General features: G+C 39.4%; 1 pseudogene; it reads left to right on the top strand.

Annotated features, from left to right (window-relative positions):
* Positions 1-3,941: 3,941 nt before the first annotated feature.
* Positions 3,942-4,545, top strand: LOC150050929 (high mobility group protein B1 pseudogene; annotated as a pseudogene).
* The last annotated feature ends 13,590 nt before the right edge of the window (positions 4,546-18,135 follow it).

The following is an 18,135-nucleotide window of genomic DNA, read 5'->3' as shown; positions in this document are numbered from 1 at the left end:
ACCTGCAGAAAACTAAAGTTGGATCCTTCTTTGTCACCCTGCACTAGAATTAACTCCAAATGGATCAAAGACCTGGAGGTAAAAGCTGACACACTGAAAACTTTACAAGAAGAATAGGAGATACACTAGGCCTCCTTGGCACAGGTCGAATCTTTCATAATAAGGACCAAGAATCACAGCAAATAAGAGAAAGGCTGGATAAGTGGGACTGCATTAAACTGCAGAGCTTCTGTATGGCAAAGGACATAGCTAATAAATTAATTAGAAAGCCTACAGAGTGGGAGAAGATCTTCACCAACCAAACAACGGATAAAGGCCTCATATCTAAAATATATCAACAGCTCAAAATATTGAATCACTCCAGAACTAGTCTCCAAAGTAAAAACCATCCCATCAAAAGATGGGCCAAAGACTTAAAGAGAGTCTTCTCTGAAGAAGAAACAAAAATGGCCTATAGACACATGAAGAAATGTTCAACATCTCTAATCATAAAAGAAATGCAAATCAAAACAAGTCTAAGATTCCACCTCACTCCAGTAAGAAAGGCCAGGATCAAGAAAACTAATAACAACAGATGCTGGAGGGGATGTGGCCAGGAGGGATCACTACTACACTGTTGGTGGGAGTGCAAACTCGTTCAACCACTATGGAAAGCAGTATGGCAGTTCCTCAAAAGACTGAACATAGAACTCCCCTATGACCCAGCAATTCCACTACTTGGCATTTACCCAACCATCCAGAAACTAGGGCATACTAAATCCACTAGCACAACAATGTTCATTGCAGCATTATTCACCATAGCAAAGATATGGAACCTACCTAGACGTCCCTCAGTTGATAAGTGGATCAACAAGTTGTGGTATTTGTACACAATGGAATTCTATGCTGCTGTGAGAAAGAATGACATCGCCCCATTTGTTAGGAAATGGAAAGTCTTAGAAAAAAATCATATTAAGTGAAGTAAGCCAGACTCAATGGAACTTAGGCTCAATGGTTTCCCTCATTTGTCATAATCAGTAGAAACCTTGGGCTCTCCTAGCAGAGATCTGCAATAGAGCAAAACCTTGATATATAAGGCCATATAGTATGAAGCTAATTGAAAAGACCTCCAGAATATTTAAACAAAAGCCATACAATGAATGATTGTTGTCCTTAATGTACTATGTTATCTCTCATCTCTTTTCCTGTCCCTTGGTTATCTCATATTGTTACAGTATCTCACTTTGTTATCTGATATATTGAATTTATTTGTATTTGGTTATTTGAAATTTGATAGGGAAGGGGGGAAAACCAAGATGGGGCGGGGGAGGTGGAGGGGAGGGTAATGGGGACCAAGACATGTGAAAGGATATCAATATATGTAAATCAATGCACCTTCTATCTATCAAATATCATGTAACCCCTTTATTAATTACAATAAGAATAAATAAATAAATAAATGAGAAATGAGGTTCAGATAGTTTAAGTGATAGCCCTGAGGTCATATCATGATGAAGAGGTTGAAACAGAAAACAAATATTAAACTTACTCTAAAGTCAATAATTTAGAGGAAGGGGAAAAAAAGAGAATAAAATCACCAAGCTGTATAAAAGACTTTGCCAATATATTTTCTCTTCCAATCTCTTAGAATCATCCCAACTGAAATCATGAGGCCCAACATGTCACAACACGATGCACCCTTCGAAGGGGCATAATAAAATGAAATTCTGAGGCTATCCCAACATCACTCCCCCTAGCATGACATTGCCCATTTGGGATAGAAGAAGGCATACTTAAGACAGAAATTACTTTTAGCAGGCCAACAAGAGCTTCAAACAGCTTCTGCCCTCAAGCTCTATCCCCGATGCTCCGCACACAGCTGAGGTGAAGCCTTTCTCAAGTGATCAGAGGAGCTGAGCTCCGCCATTAATTCCATTTTATCCCCCTCCGATGGAGCCTAATGAATGGATCTACAACGCTGGGTAGGCAGCTAGCCCTTCCCTTAACGTGTCTTATGTCTGAGTAATCTCATGTAATCATCAGATTTTACCAAAAAAAAAATAAATAAATAAAGATGAGCCTCTTGCCCAATGTACAACAAAATAAAACCATGTGTTTTGTGCTTATTTAACTTTGCTCTCATGAAATCCCAATGCAATCGATTTCTACCCCTTTATCTTTACAGATAGGAAAACTGAACTATAAAGAGCTTGCATGCATGACCAAATGAAATTCAACTAGTATACTATGTATGCAGATTTTTTTCAAGGAATTTCATTGAGCTCTAAGTCATACAGAATGATATGGCTAGGACCTGCTTTGGTTGAGGCTTATGAGTGGAAATGGTGTATCTCACCTCTGTGTTGGAGGAGAGGAAAGCTGCTAAAGGCTGTGTTCTCCTGCTGTGGTGAATCTGCATGCCACATATAAGATAATCATGTGACAACAAGGTGGCACTGCTCCAGCTTGAGTGTCTGAGAGACACTGTGGAATAGAAACACTCTCAATCCTTGTCGGGTATTAGCTTGCATTTAAAAATAAACCATGCCATAGGAGGCCACTAAAATTGCATGATTATTTATAGAGGTTAGCAATGGTGGTGAATTTTTAATATTCCACTAGATGAATGACATCGGGGGTTAGTGTTGTACAGTGAGCAAACAGAGAAGCCACATTATGGAAAATCAAATCTGGAGTCTTTATTAAAAGACTGACAACTATATGGTGGAATCCTGTCTCAAAGACCAATAGCCGGCAAATACACTTAACACTTTTAGGAACCTGAACCATGAAGGCTGGAGAAGAAAGAAAGAACAACAACAACAAAAGCAACAAATCAATTCAGCCCTAATGGAGAAGTGAAGGGGAATGCCATGGTGACCAGAGAACATCAAGGGCATGAACCACAGAGACATGTGGAGTCTGAGCTAGTTGGGCTGAAATAGGGTCAGCGCAGGGGGCAGAGTCACAGGACACTGGATTCCCATGCACTGGGCTGACATGTTTAGCAACTTATTATCTAAGTCCTTGCCCCTGCCTCCAGGGATTCAGGCACTCCCATCACTGGGGAAGCAAGGGCATCAATTTCTCCCACCATGAAGACAAGATGCAGACCCTACCATCCCGCATGTGGCCAAGATGGCAGTAGCCAGACCAGATCTCCCCACATCAATAAGTATGAAGCCATAGAATGCATGAGACTCAGCTTTAGTTTTACTTCTAGAATAAGCCAAGTTGCTATCCCTATGTAAATATCCTCTTTCTCCCCTTTCCCCATCCTGTTTTATGCTTTCTGGCCTCTATCTATCTTTAAGTCTTCCTCTGCTCTTATTTTATTTCCCTTGCTTAGATTTCTTATTTATATTATACTCTCCAGAGTGACACTTATTACTTGTTCCAAAGCAAAGAGAGGGATAAAATTGGTGAGAAGATAAAGAAATCAGGAGAAGCAGGAAAAGAATATTTGATGACTTCTCAGCCAAACATCTAAATATGTTCCTGTGAATCTTCCTGGCTTCCTGCACACAGCACCACCTCCTGCTTTTTCTGTGAATTTGGAACCAATGAATCAAACCTTGATCTTTGTGCATGCTAGCCAAGCACTCTACTAAGCCAAATTCTGCCCCCCCTCATACTCTTATATATTAGAAAATTGCCCCATAACAAAGAGACCTGGCAGGGGCATTCATAAGGAACAAAAAGAAGAAACTTGCGTAGTGATTAGACAGGAAAACAAGGCTATGTTCATCCCATACCCCATTCAGATTTGGATAAAATCTAAAGGAATTATAAAGATCTTAATATCTAATATGGATGGAGGGCTATCTGAATGTCTAGAGTTGGACTTGACATTAAAATTATAACTTTGGGCTCTCACAGCCATTGCAATACATTGAGCTCCATAGAGAAAGCGCAGGGGCAAGTGAGAGCCGGACGGGCACCGAGCAACTCTGTGCCCCGTGGAGGAAAAACTAAACATGGGCAAAGGAGATCCTAAGAAGCCAAGAGGCAAAATGTCATCATATGCATTCTTTGTGCAAACTTGCCGGGAGCACAAGAAGAAGCACCCGGATGCTTCAGTCAACTTTTCAGAGTTTTCTAAGAAGTGCTCAGAGAGGTGGAAGACTATGTCTGCTAAAGAGAAAGGGAAATTTGAAGACATGGCCAAGGCGGACAAGGCTCGTTATGAAAGAGAAATGAAAACCTACATCCCTCCTAAAGGGGACACAAAAAAGAAGTTCAAGGATCCCAATGCACCCAAGAGGCCTCCTTCGGCCTTCTTCTTGTTCTGTTCCGAATATCACCCTAAAATCAAAGGGGAACATCCTGGCCTGTCTACTGGGAGAGCTGTGGAACAACCCTGCTGCAGAGGACAAGCAGCCTTATGAGAAGAAGGCTGCTAAGCTGAAGGAAGAATACAAAAAGGATATTGCTGCCTACCAAGCTAAAGGAAAGCCTGATGCAGCAAAAAAGGGGGTTGTGAAGGCTGAAAAGAGCAAGAAAAAGAAGGAAGAGGAGGAAGATGAAGAGGATGAGGATGAAGATGAAGAAGATGATGATGAATAAGTTGGTTCTAGTGCAGTTTTTTTTCTTGTCTATAAAGCATTTAACCCCCCTGTACACAACTCACTCCTTTTAAAGAAAAAAAAATTGAAATGTAAGGCTGTGTAAGATTTGTTTTTAAACTGTACAGTGTCTTTTTTTGTATAGTTAACACACTACCGAATGTGTCTTTAGATAGCCCTGTCCTGGTGGTCTTTTCAATAGCCACTAACCTTGCCTGGTACAGTATGGGGGCTGTAAATTGGCATGGAAATTTAAAGCAGGTTCTTGGTGCACAGCACAAATTAGTTATATATGGGGATGGTAGTTTTTTTCATCTTCAGTTGTCTGACGCAACTTATATGAAATAATTGTTGTTCTGCTAACTGAATACCACTCTGTAATTGCAAAAACAAAGTTGCAGCTGTTTTGTTGACATTCTGAATGCTTCTAAGTAAATACATTTTTTTTATTAAAAAAATTATAACTTTGGTGTCAGGAGTTTAACCTAGTGGTAGAGTGCTTGCCCGGCATGCACGAAGACCCAGGTTTGATTTCTTGGTACCACATACATAGAAAAAAGCCGGAATTGGTGCTTTGGCTCAAGTGGTAGAGCTCTAGCCTTGAGAAAGCCCAAGAACAATGCTCAGGCCCTAAGTTCAAGGTCCCAGGACTGGCAAAAAAATTTAATTTTGCAAAGGGACTATTTGATTTGTCAGAACTGTACTGCTGGGGACTCAGAATCCAAATAAAAGGAGCTTGTCTCAAAGGCCACACTCTTCACTGGGGTTCAGAAATATAGGTGGGTGCCCTTGACTCACACCAACAATTGTAACTACTCAGGAGGCCGAGACCTGAGAATCACAGTTTGAAAATGGTGACGCTCTCATCTCAAATTAGCCAGCCAAAAGCTGAAAGTAGCTGTGGGTGAAGTGACAGAGCACCAGCCTTGACCAAAAACGCTAAGGGTCAGTATCCAGGACCAGAGTTTAAGCCCCAGTGTGGATACAAGAAGTAAAGTAAACTTACTAAGTAAAAAAGAGCTTCCTACCATGTGTGCTGTTGCCTACAGAAGAGCCTTAGAGATTTACAGCTACAGTTATTCTTTGGTATTAATGAGTAGTTGGTTACAGGAACCCCCCAGCCACCCACTCACAGGTTCCTAAGGTCTTCATACTTCAGTATTTTGTATAAAATGGCATGTTTATATTTCCATGCACATCTTTTCATATGCATTAAAGCATCTCTAGGTTACTCATAATACCAAATACAATAGAACTGCTTTTTAAATAATTATACTGAATTGTTTGTAAAACAATAGTAGGGGAGAAATTTGTACTATGTTTCTAAATTGGGGGGAGAAGAGCCCCAAAATGTTGACCTGAATGGAGAATAGGGTAAATAAAGGAAATCTGTATCTGGTTTCATATGTGTTGTGTGCATATATTGAAATACCACTTGAAATCCCATGAATATATATAATTGCACTGACCCATACTAATTTGAATAGTTAACATATTTCAAGAAGAAAAAATAATACCTTGGTCTTTGGATGTAGAACTTGTGGACTCAGACAGCTAATTGTACAAGAGGCTTGGTGAAATCTGGGTAGATTACAGCCCTAGCTTGAAGACCGCCTCTTCTTATGCCAATGTTCTGTATAATTATTTGCTCTCTGAGATACATGCTTACAGAGGTTAATCAGGGAGTCAACTAATAATAATTAAGCATCCTTTCCAGAGCAGGTGTTTCATATTCCAGATACAGTGTTGGGGAGTCCATTGACTTGTCTCTTTTAATCTCCCTAATAATCCTGGGAAGGAAAAATTAGTACCTTCATCATGCAATAAAGATATTAGGCTCAGAAAGGTGAAATAAATTGCCCATGACCGTGGAGCGCCTGAGAGTTGGAGCTGAGCTTCCAACTCAGTTCTTCTAGCTCTACCTCTTTCTGACATGAGACTCTCATGACACAGTCAGGCTCTTGGGCTTTCTTGAACTTAGATACAGCTCCTTCAAACAGTATTGAAGGAGCAAGAGGCTCAATTCAGCAAGGGAGCAGAGCCACTAGAGCTGTCTAAATGACAAGGGCGGTAAGAAGCGACATGAATGATGCTGGCAGTGAGTACATAAGTAAAGGAAGTGGCAGTGCAACCTATGTAGGATTACTCATTGTCACTAGGGTGAGTGGTGTCTGAGAGGAGCTGAGGAGATATCCAAGGAGTGAATAGCTGACAGCCATTCTTACAAGTCATCTCTAGCCATTTCTGGTGATCAAAACTTTATAGTCCTCATGAGGGGAGCACAAGGGAAAGCAGCGTGTGAAGATTCCCTACCATTTTTCTCCCTTTATGTTCTGATGTGAATGAAGATAAGAAGTGGGCATTCGAATAGAAGAGAGAGTCAGAAACTGCTGCCACCCTTTCTGGGAGTTAGAGATTAAAGGACCAGAGAACAATTCTAGTTAGAGAAAGATTGGAATGAGTTTCAAGGGACAGTTGGCAGATTCTGCCTGGAATGAATGGTAGCTAATGAAAAGCCTTTAACTTCACTCTTGTGATTTTACACTCAAGTAGAAGTTGGGAGAAGCAGACTAAATTAATGCAAAACTGCAGGCATCCACACATGTGCACGCTTCTTACACTCCAGTGTACATACATTGTCACCATCATTTCTACTAGCATTCACCAGGGAGATACAAGTGAGGTGACCCTCATATTGTTGCACCAATTTATAACTGACAAATGGATTTCCACCACTTTCTCTCATTTTTAATTTTTTTTTTGCCAGTCCTGGGCTTGAGCTCAGGGCCTGAGCACTGTCCTTGGACTTTCTCAAGGCTAGAGCTCTACCACTTGAGCCTCAGCACCACTTTTGGCTTTTTCTATGTATGTGGTACCGAGGAATCGAACCTGGGTCTTCATGCATGCTAGGCAAGCACTTTAACCACTAGGCCAAACTCCCGGCCCTCATTTTTAATTTTTAAACATTTCTTATTGTTATTATAAAGGTGATGCACAGAATGGTTGTTGTTTCATCAATAAGGTAATGAGTACGTTTCTTTTTGGACAATATTATTTTTTCCTTCACTTTCTCCCATTTTTCCCTCCATCCTTACCTTCAAGTTGTATAACTCAGAGTCTACTGAAGACCACTGCAGTTTTAAAATTTTTTTTCTTATCTGTGTTTCCAAATTCCTCTTTGATACTTATTCTTCCTTTCTTCCTACAGGTCCTAGTTCTACTTTCTTCTCCTTGCTCACAAATACATTGATTGACTGATGTGTGTGTGTGTGTGTGTGTGTGTGTGTGTGTGTGTGTGTGTGTGTGTGTTTTCTGGGACTTGAACTCAAGGCCTTACACTCTCACTTGGCTCTTTCACTCACTGCTGGCACTACATTAAGCCATGCCTCCACTTCTTGTTCTTTGCTGGTTAATTGCAGGTAAGAGTCTTAAGGATTTGTCTGCCTGAGCTAGCTCTGAACTGCAGTCCTAAGATCTCAGCTTCCTGAGTAGCTAGAATGATAAGGATAGAGAAATGACTCTTGGCTCATTCATTCATTCTTTAGATACCCAGCTGGGTCTCCATTATGTTCTGGGACTCATGCTAGAACTAAAAAGATAAAAATGTAATACTTCTCTGTGGTTGGGACACTGCTGTTTGGCTTTATATAAATTCTGCTTTCTGCCAGGCAAAGATAAGTCTGATTGGTAGAAGCTGTGAGGTTTGTCATGCAAATGGAATTTTGCTTTGAATAGGACTTTAAATTGATGACTGAACTCATTCTTTTTAATTGTTAAAGCATCAAATGTGCATGTACATGACACACAAATACACACATGTGCAGGCACACCATATTTGATTCATTCTCGAACACAGGCTTTCTGCCAAACCCTGATGAGGATATACATTCTCCTTTAAAATTAATTAAAAACACTTATAATTAAATAAATTGGATTTACAGCAACACTTTAATAATTCCAGTATTAACTTTCAGGGGTTGGCTCCCTTGCCTTTCATTTTGCTTTATTTCAGTATCATTTTATGCCTGGAGGCTCTGGAGACCGGAAAGCCCAGAATATCCACAGCCAACATGGAAGAAGCACACAATTTCCCAGCAGGCACTGTTCTTAAATACATTGCATATACTGCTTCATCTCACAAGAGCTCACACAGGCATGGATTTGTATTGCCGTTATGAGCGAAGAGGGAAACCAAGGCACAGAAAATTGGATTCTTTCAGTCATGGAAGTAGTAATTTTACAGAGGTGAGATTCACACCTGTATCCTATGGCCCCAGGGTGCATCTCTTGGCTGTTATGCCATGCTACATCGTGAAGCAAAACTAAATACTGCCAAAAGAAAGATGGAAAGATCAAGCAGGCCCCAGACAGGCAAAACTGAAAGCTTTTCCCTTAATGTGAGCAGAAAACTGAAATTAGAATAATTTGACAGAGAAGACTAGAGCTTAGCAGGAAGTTATTTTTGATTGTCAAAAGAAACAGTTTCCCCATACTTACTGTAGTTCTGCACATCACTAGGTAAAACTTACAGATAATTGCCTGCAATGACCAAATAGAGAAATCTAATAACAATCACATTTAAAATTAATAAACTCAAATTACTAACGTAAGTTTCATGGGCTAAATGACATTTTGTTAGAGTCAATTGCTCAACTCAGTGTCACCATGATGTCAATTGCCACAGGAAAGACCTTTATAACCCACACATTTCCATTGCCTCATGCCCTGTGTGCAATCCATCTTCCTCCTAGTCCTCCCTAGAGGACCTTTGTTTATGCCAAAAGCCAAAGCCTCAGGCACCACATGGTCTTTCGTTTTATGAAAGAACATGCCGCAGTTAGCTCTACTTAGTAACCTACACCATACAAGAAGCTACCACTAAAGGAGACCCTGAAATTGCATTGTGAGAAGGCAGGGGATGGCATAGAACAAAATGAATTTGGCTCAGGTGCTCATTGGGGCTTATTTTATCATGCATGGAACACAGTTTTAACAAGCCTGGTTATCTGGTTTCTCCCTCTACAGCAGATGGAAGCAGCAAATTAGAAGAAGAGAGAGAAAGACAACCGCCATAGGCTAGAAAAAAAGAAAACAGTGAGAAATGCCAGCTGAGAACAAGAAAGAATAATATCAATCACGAGTCCATTTAGCGTCAGCCCAAATCACCCCAAATACAACCAGTCCCATTATAGAACAATACAATAACTGACGCTCCCCATGATGACGCTGAGTCATAAAGGAAAGCTTAAATGGTTCTTGTCACACCATATAAGATGTCAGAAAATGTAAAATGCTTCGTGAAAGTTGTGCACTATAAATGATTGAAATAAGTGTTTGGATGCTTACAGAGCAAGACACCCAAACTAGACTACTTGGAACCCACCAATCAAAAATACTGTCATTGTGAACAATTGTCAAAAGTAGAATGTCTCATCTGCATATGTTAGAAGGTAAAGAACTCGGGAACAAGACAAGGATTTATTTGTGGTCTTCACTATACCTCAAATAGCCACAGTGGGACCCACATGTCATCGTCATCTTTACAATGAATCATCCCGGGATTGGCACTAATCAAATCCTCATAATCATTCTATAGAGGGGCTCTGGTGTTAGTTCCACTTGGTGGCTTCACAACACAATCATCTGAGTGAGTTGAATGATATTCCCAGAATCCTCCTGGGGGTGGCAGTCCACTTGGGGTGGGCTACAGAACGGATTTTCTCACCAGACTTGAAAAGTGGAAGGATAGCAAAGCCATGTTTTCGGCCCACATTTGGCGATGCTCCACTGGTTTATTTCATTGTCCTGAGGCAACAGTCTGCTCTACAAATATAACCCTGCACTTGGGTCTTCCTTTATCATTGCCATGCCTTGGCTATGTGTCTGTTTGGCTCTGGGAGGAAAAGTATCAGCTTCTCCAGCCTTCATCAAAGCTGATAATCAACACAGCATGTAGTTGGTCCTCTCAGGCTCCCATACACACCCATACGTCCCCACTTAACTTTCCCTTCTCCTCTTACATTTATCTTCCTTGCCAACTGCCTCTCTTGTGTATTTCAAGTGCCAGCCTCCCAGCCTCAAAGGTAAGAGCAGCTGGAGCTCTCTATTAGGCCTAGACTCGGGGTACTACTTGAGGAAACTATAAACTATCCCCATGAATACTTTGAGCTCATCTATGCCTAAAAAAGCCAGCAGGAAAATCTTGCTAGAGCTATAAGCATGGCTTTCTTCTCCTTGGAACAAAATGTTTTCCCCAGCAACCTCGCAGACAATATTGTCTAATAGAATGTGAATACAATGATAAACATGCATAAATTAGTGTCAGAAAGGGCTCTAGGGCAGTGATTTGATTTTCCATTCACTGTGTTTCAGTTAGTCAAATACATGACGAGTCATTTCTACTTAAAGTAACAATAAGAAAGATTAATCCAGACATGCCATGTCTTCTGAATAAAGGCAGGCAATTTGCATACACCAATATTGCTAAACTATAAAAAACATCTTGACATTTACTTTTATTTAAGATTTTTAAATGGAGATGTACCTCATTCATCTTGCTTTGGGAATTTCTAATGTCAAGGTAAATGCTCTGAGGTGGAAGTTGGAAGACTTGGTTGTATTCCTGGATTAATAGCTTTGAAACCCCAGGCAAAATACCACTTTTTTGGTATTCAGGTGTTGTATCTATAAAAAGAAAAGTCTCTGAATTAGCCTCACAGATCTTTCTGGCTCCTTCTAATATCTTCTAATTTGGCTGGTCATTAGCATTTTCTATCTGCATTATAAGTTATATACCATAGATCCCTTGTAAAAAGCATATAGGAAATAAAACAAGGTGGTAATACATAAGGCACATTTTGAAAGTGACGAGAATATTGATTCTTTAAGTGGGTCTCAATCTTTTCAGGGGCCACCTTCATGACCTTTGTAAGATTCTCTGTAGAAAACAGGATATGATCCTGATTCTTGAATTAAAGAAGATTCAGGAAGGGCAGAAAATAAAAGGAACATCAGTCTCTGATTTGAATACAGGATTTTGAGTCACTTGAGATGATCCAACATCAGAGTTATACCAATGATTTGCTCTTACAAATCTAATTAATGCCAAACTAGTGGTTTCTGGTAAGGCAGTAAGGAAGAGAAATACCAAGTACAAACACTGTATTTAAGGAGTCCTGTGGAATTTGAACTGATAAAGCAGGATTTAGAGCCAGAAGGTGCCTTTGAAATGATCAAATCCCGTACCAGGATTTCTTGGACTTCCTGCTAAAACATAGAATCCTGGGTCTCCCTTTTCAAGTTTTGTGATTCTGCAGGTCTGGGGAAGAGATTCTGAACTTCAATTTCCAACAGTTTCCTTTGAGACAATTGCCCTGTGGTGCCAAAACTCTACTTTAAGAACTAACTACTAATCTCAGAAGTTCCCTACCAGTCAGTGCCAATCAGTGTCTCACTGGAGAGGATGAACATTACAATATTATGACTCACACTTTTCCAATCAATTGTGTAAGAAACCACCCACTGGAATAACAAAAATAAAGAGCAATTTTTATTAACACATTTGTCACCCAGACTTATATTCCAGGGCTTGAATCATTATATTTCCCATTAAGGTAAGCTGAATTGATAACAGCTCCCAGATTGCTTCAAACCTTGTCATGTTCCTTTTTACCTTCAGTTCAGCATGAATCCTCATCTTTACTACCTGAAATATGTTTTGAAGCTGATAAAGACCAAGCTTTTTTTCTACCATGAACCCTGTCAGTCTAAAACTGGATAGCTTTCCCCACAGTGAACCCAACCCACTTTTGCCAGGAGTTCTAATTCTCCCATGTGAACTATCTCCTTTCAAGTGTCTAAACTCTACTGCTTCAAGTTTCTTCAGGATCTTCAGTAGGTATCATGTCCTCTTAGAGACAGATCCTCTCTCTTGTCTGAATCTGTTACCTCTGGTTATGCCTTCATCCTTTTCCTGAAATCACAAGAATTTGAAAGTTAACTCAAAGTAGGGTTACTTGTTTCCAACAGTCCAGAAAGCAGTAATTGAACACATCACACCTGACAAGTGATACACAAAGCTTATATATAAATATGAGGAAATGATAAATCATTTCAATATCTACAGGGTTCACATTTCTATGGGGAGAACTAAATATGTTTTTATACTCCCCTTGTTGATCTTTATTTCCCTCTTGTGAACATATTGCAGTTTCCTATTGATCTTGGCATCTTAAAAATCTATTTCTTCCAACATTATGGCATCATTTTAGCTAGAAAATTTGGGCCATCTTCTGTGATCTCCTTCATTTATTTGTTTGATATTTACTTGATATTATAGATTGAATCTCTAAGATGTGATGTGAAAACAGATGGTTATATCCCTAAAGGAATCCTTCAAGAACTTACATGAAGGAGATTTCAAAATTGCACTGGAACCAAATCTCTTTGACACTTCTCTTATTGAGAGGTGGTTATACAATTCCTCTTCTTCAGATTTTCACAGGCATATGCCAACTTTGATTAAGGTACAGCAGAAGGTTGATCTATAGCTCTAATGATAGAGTGCTTTCTTATTGTAAGTAAGGACACAGGTTCTATCCCTTGTCATAAAAAAGTATGAGTTGTGCATTTTTTTTCAGAGCAAAGACATAAAAAAATTAATGAAATTTCCTCCCTATTCATTGCAACTCTCATACTTGAAACTGTGAGTCCTGTATAAGAAGTTACTCAATTAAGGTTGCTGTATTATAAGGAGGTTCAAGCCATTTGCATGATACCAATACATGTATTCTGGTTAAGGCAATCCCACATGAAATCTTACATAATAGCCAAAATCAACTGCCAGATACATGGGTGATGGCAGCTGCAAGTGATTCTAGACTCCAACTTATGAGTCTTTCCAGCTGAATCTCTAACATCTGGAACAAAGACAAGCAAGTTCTGTTGTTTATGCCACTGAGTTTGCGGTAGTTTGTTATGCAGCAATAGAAGTCATGAGAAAACCCATAACCATGTTTTCTTTCCTTTACTCTTACAAGCTATGATCAAAACGTTGTTTCCATACGTTTCAAAATCCCTTTTCCTAATCCTTTTCTGTAATCCTATCTCTATTTCTTTTCTCTCTCTTTCTGCTTCTTTCCAAGCACCTTCAAGGAGTTCTCCCTGAGTGTTTGAAGATCTTATTTACTCCCCTAATCTTTGCCAAACATGGCAGTGAGTACTCCACAGGAACACAACTCATAGTAAATCACATCACAATTATCACACCTATGATAGTCTCTTCATGGCAAACAGATTTTCAAGCCCCAGTGAATGACCTGCTTGTTTCAAACAGCATTTGTTAACTGATTTTTACAGCCCCATGGAGACAGGAATCTGTCATATTTATCACACAAATGATCACAATGTAATTTGGGGACTATGGTTCTTGCCTAACTTCCAATATGCTGTCTGGGAAGGTGGAAGTGAATTCTCGCTATGGATAATAATTTATCCTTTGTGGGTATTGGGGATGGATGACCATTCAAGTGATAACTTTCTATTCCAAGTTGAGATGCTTGCCATTAAACCTTCAGATGAAACCTATCTTTCTTATCATCACTACTATTTTTTGGAGAGGGGAGGTACCAATCCTGGGGCTTGAACTCGGGGCTTAAGTGCCGACCCTGAGCTATTTTGCTCAAGACTAGTGCCATGTCACTTTAACCATAGCTTTTTTTTTTTTTGCATTTTTGGTGGCTAATTGGAGATAAGAATTTCATGGACTTTCCTGCCCAGGCTGGCCTTGAACCATGATCTTCAGATCACAGTCTCTTGAGTAGTTAGGATTACAGACATAACCTATTATACTATAATATGTAACAATTAGACCTCAATAAGACTGCAAAAAAGAGAAACAAAGTCCATAGGCTTGGAAAAAAAGTAATTTCTTCTGTTTATTGGACGTAAATTTGGCATTTCAAGGCATCACAAGCAGTTCCCACTAATTAATACATTCCAAGGAAAACAAGAATATAATTATCACTCAGCCTCATATCAGCCTTCACTCCAAAATCATGTGACAGTTTTCCTTAAAGAAAAGACATTCTTTTGTCTCTGACATTTGGTTGAAATGTGAAAAATAAAATATGCCTTGCATAAAGAGACTGACATATTCAATTCTGCATTTCTGTCAGAAAAGAAAGATAGACACCTCGCTATAATAGGTGATTTATAGCAACAAAAGAACATGAGAAAGTAGATTGCCTTCTTTTTAAGTTAAAGGCTTCTTCCAATTAACAGTTAGCATGGTTTGATTTTGAAGAGTTGATGGAGTTTGCCATGGACCTGTTGGGGTATAAGGCAATGTGTTGGTAGTTGTGGACTGTTCCCCAGTTTTGCACATCAAGAGGACTGTCACAGGCAATGCACAAATCACAAAGAAATACGCTTCTACCATTCAGTCAGAACTGAGCTCCCCGAAGACCAACCAAGCTAGGTCTCAAAAAGTAAGTACCCAGGTGTATGATTTATCATGTCTTAGTGTATTTTTTAATCATTCAGTGTGTTTACTGGTAGACCCAGAGGCACATTCCACTTACCACAAATAAGGGAAACTATGCAATCTATGTATCTTTGGATCTGGTTTACTTTGCTTAATCTGATTTTTTTCCAAGTCTTTCCATGTCCTTACAAATGGTACAACCTTTCTTTCTGATGAAAGCATAGAAATCCATTCTGTATATACACCACATTTTCTTGATCTATTCATGCCCTAAGGGGCATTTAGTTTGATTTCGTATCTCTGCTATGGTAAACAATGTTGCAATGAACATGGCTGTGCTGATAGCTTTAACGTGTTTAGTTTGTTGTTTGTGCTTATTGGATGAATGCCCAGGTTTCTAGGCATTCACACAGTCAGGCCAAAGGAGAATGTGCATAGGAGCAGATCACAAAGGTTCAATAGCTATGTACATATAAAAGAATGTAAACTGACCTCCAAGGAAAGAAAACAAGGAAGTTTGGGTTTTTTTTGTTTGTTTGTTTGTTTTGCAGTTGTTGCTGTATTTCCCTTTATCTTGTTTGTTAGTCTTTGGAGGGTAATGGGGACACAGAACATGTGAAGGAAAGGGTAAGTAAATACAACAGGGTTTCTCACTAGACACCATGTGGAAAAATGAACTATACATCTTATAGGTGGGTACAGGAGGGAAGGGGAGACATGGTTCAAAAAGAATTACACTCATGACCTGACTCATGTTACTGTAGCCCCACTGTATATCACCTCTATGATAACAAAAGAATTTTTTTAAGTACTGCCTTGGGCTAATGATGTTTTATGATGTGAAAGCCTTCTCACTCAATTAGTTCCTCTGTAAACATTTACTGAGCTGTCTGTTAGATGCCAAGAACAAAGAAAGGATAATGACGATGATTAAAACACAATCTTGACAACTTAGGACTCATGTGTTAACCAGGAAGACAGAAGAATAAGCAATTAAAATTAACCCAAAGCTGAAATAGAGATGTTTATAAGGTACATTAGGAGAAACAACTGGCTAGCATAATCCAAAAGTGCCTTTTATTGAAGAAGACCAATGGGTTGGGGATTCAACAAAGGGCAGAAATCCGGAGAGTGAAGAGTATGTATTGATGTATTCCAGTCATAAGAAAGGGCATGCATGGGGCAGTGGTGGCTCAGGCCTGTAATCCTAGCCACTCAGGAGGCTGAGCTCTGAGGATCATGGTTCAAAACCAGCCTGGCATGAAAATCCGTGAGACACTCATCTCCAATTACCCACCAGAAAACTAGAAGTGGTGCCGTGGCTCAAGCGGAAGAGTGATAGCTTTGAGCTGAAGAGCTCAGGGACAGAGCCCAGGCCCAGTTTTCAAGCCCCATGACTGACCAAAAATAAAATTTAAAAAATAAGGAAAGAAAGATAGGGCACTAAGGTTGGTGTGTGGGGGGGTGGCGGTGTTCTGTATGGGTTAACAAAGAACAAATGAAAATTTCATGAACACTAGGAAGTTCTGGGCACCCAGTATAAATTTGTTGATAGCACTCATGAAGATTGGGGAGTTTCTTCTTCATGTGGAGTTAACAAGGGGGTGGTAGGAAGTTTTAAGAGCAGTCACACTAATAGAATAGGACATGGCTCTCAATACTATGGCCAGGAACCACATCACCTTCCCCTACTGCCACACAAAACAATATGGTGGGTCAGGAAAGGAAAATAGGGAATAGGTGCCCAACACAGTAGGTTTGTCACCAAAAGGGCACCACTTATTTATGGAGTCACCTTTCTGTCCCATGGTATGGGTTGCTTTCACTGTCCTCGGTTCACCCACAAACATAAGACCTCATTAAAATGATCTCTGGAGAATTTACTTATCCAGTCTGAGAAACAAATTCTAGACACAAAGAGATGCTTTATTGTTCAAATATAAAAAAAGGAGCAATTTAATAAGGAACTATGAAGAAATTCAGAACACAGATGGAGAGTATAATGCTAACACTCTGCTGGCAGAGTTTGTTTTTTCAAAAGGTTTACTGCAGGGAAACAGACATACATTTTTGGACATTTGTCTTGTATTGTCAACCATAGTAAAAACAAAAGACAACACACTGAGAGCAAAAGGCTGCTGCTGAGAGGGGGTTATGGAGGGGAAACTAGATGAGACAAGCAGAGAACATAACTACTAAACATGTGAAGACAGATTTTTTTTAATGCATAAAAGCAGAAAAGATTCAACAATGCCAAAAAATTACAGCAGCAATGCAGAGGATAGTTTGGATAAACTCACCCAAAATAAGAGGAAAAAGAAGAAAAACCAACTTATGAAAGGGGAGATGTCCCAAATAGATAATTTAAGATTCAAAATATATGTGAATGAAGTATTTGACTGGGAGAGGAAGATATATTAAACTGAAACTAACACCAACAGTAAAAGAAAAAAATTCTCTTCACTGAAGACTTGAACCTAAAAGACAAAAAATTTAAATATTTTTTTCCATTTTTTATTGTTGAGATAATGTATAGAGGGGTTACATTCATCAAGTAGTAGGTGCATTACTTCTCACACATTTATACCTCTTCTCATGTTTTGGTCCCCATTTATCTCCCCCCACCCTTCCCAATCTTCTTGTTTTTCCCCTTCCCATTCCTATTTCAAATAAACAAACATATATACAATATACCAGGTAAAGTCAGATACAATAACAATATGAGATTAACCATAAGGGCAAAAAAGAAGAGAAATAACATAGTATATCAAGAACAACAATCACATAAGATAAAGCTCTTATTTCCATATCCTAGAGTTCCTTTCATTTAGTCTCATCCTATATGCCCTTATGTACCTAGGTTTTGAGCTATTATAATCCTCTGCTAGGAGAGTTCTAGATGTATATTAATTATTACAAATGAGGGAAACAAATGAGGTTATGTTCCTTTGAGTCTGGCTTACTTCTCTTAATATGATTTTTTCCCAGTCTTTCCATTTCCTTACAAATGGGGCGATGTCACTCTTCTGATGGCAGCATAGAATTCCATTGTGTATAAGTACCACATCTTCTTGATCCAGTTATCTCCTGAGAGGCATCTAGGTTGGT

The sequence above is a fragment of the Megascapheus bottae genome, chromosome 17, assembly GCF_031878675.1.
Source record: "Megascapheus bottae isolate mThoBot1 chromosome 17, mThoBot2.hap1, whole genome shotgun sequence".
Lineage (NCBI taxonomy): Eukaryota > Metazoa > Chordata > Mammalia > Rodentia > Geomyidae > Megascapheus > Megascapheus bottae.
This window is presented reverse-complemented; position numbering and strand designations above follow the sequence as displayed.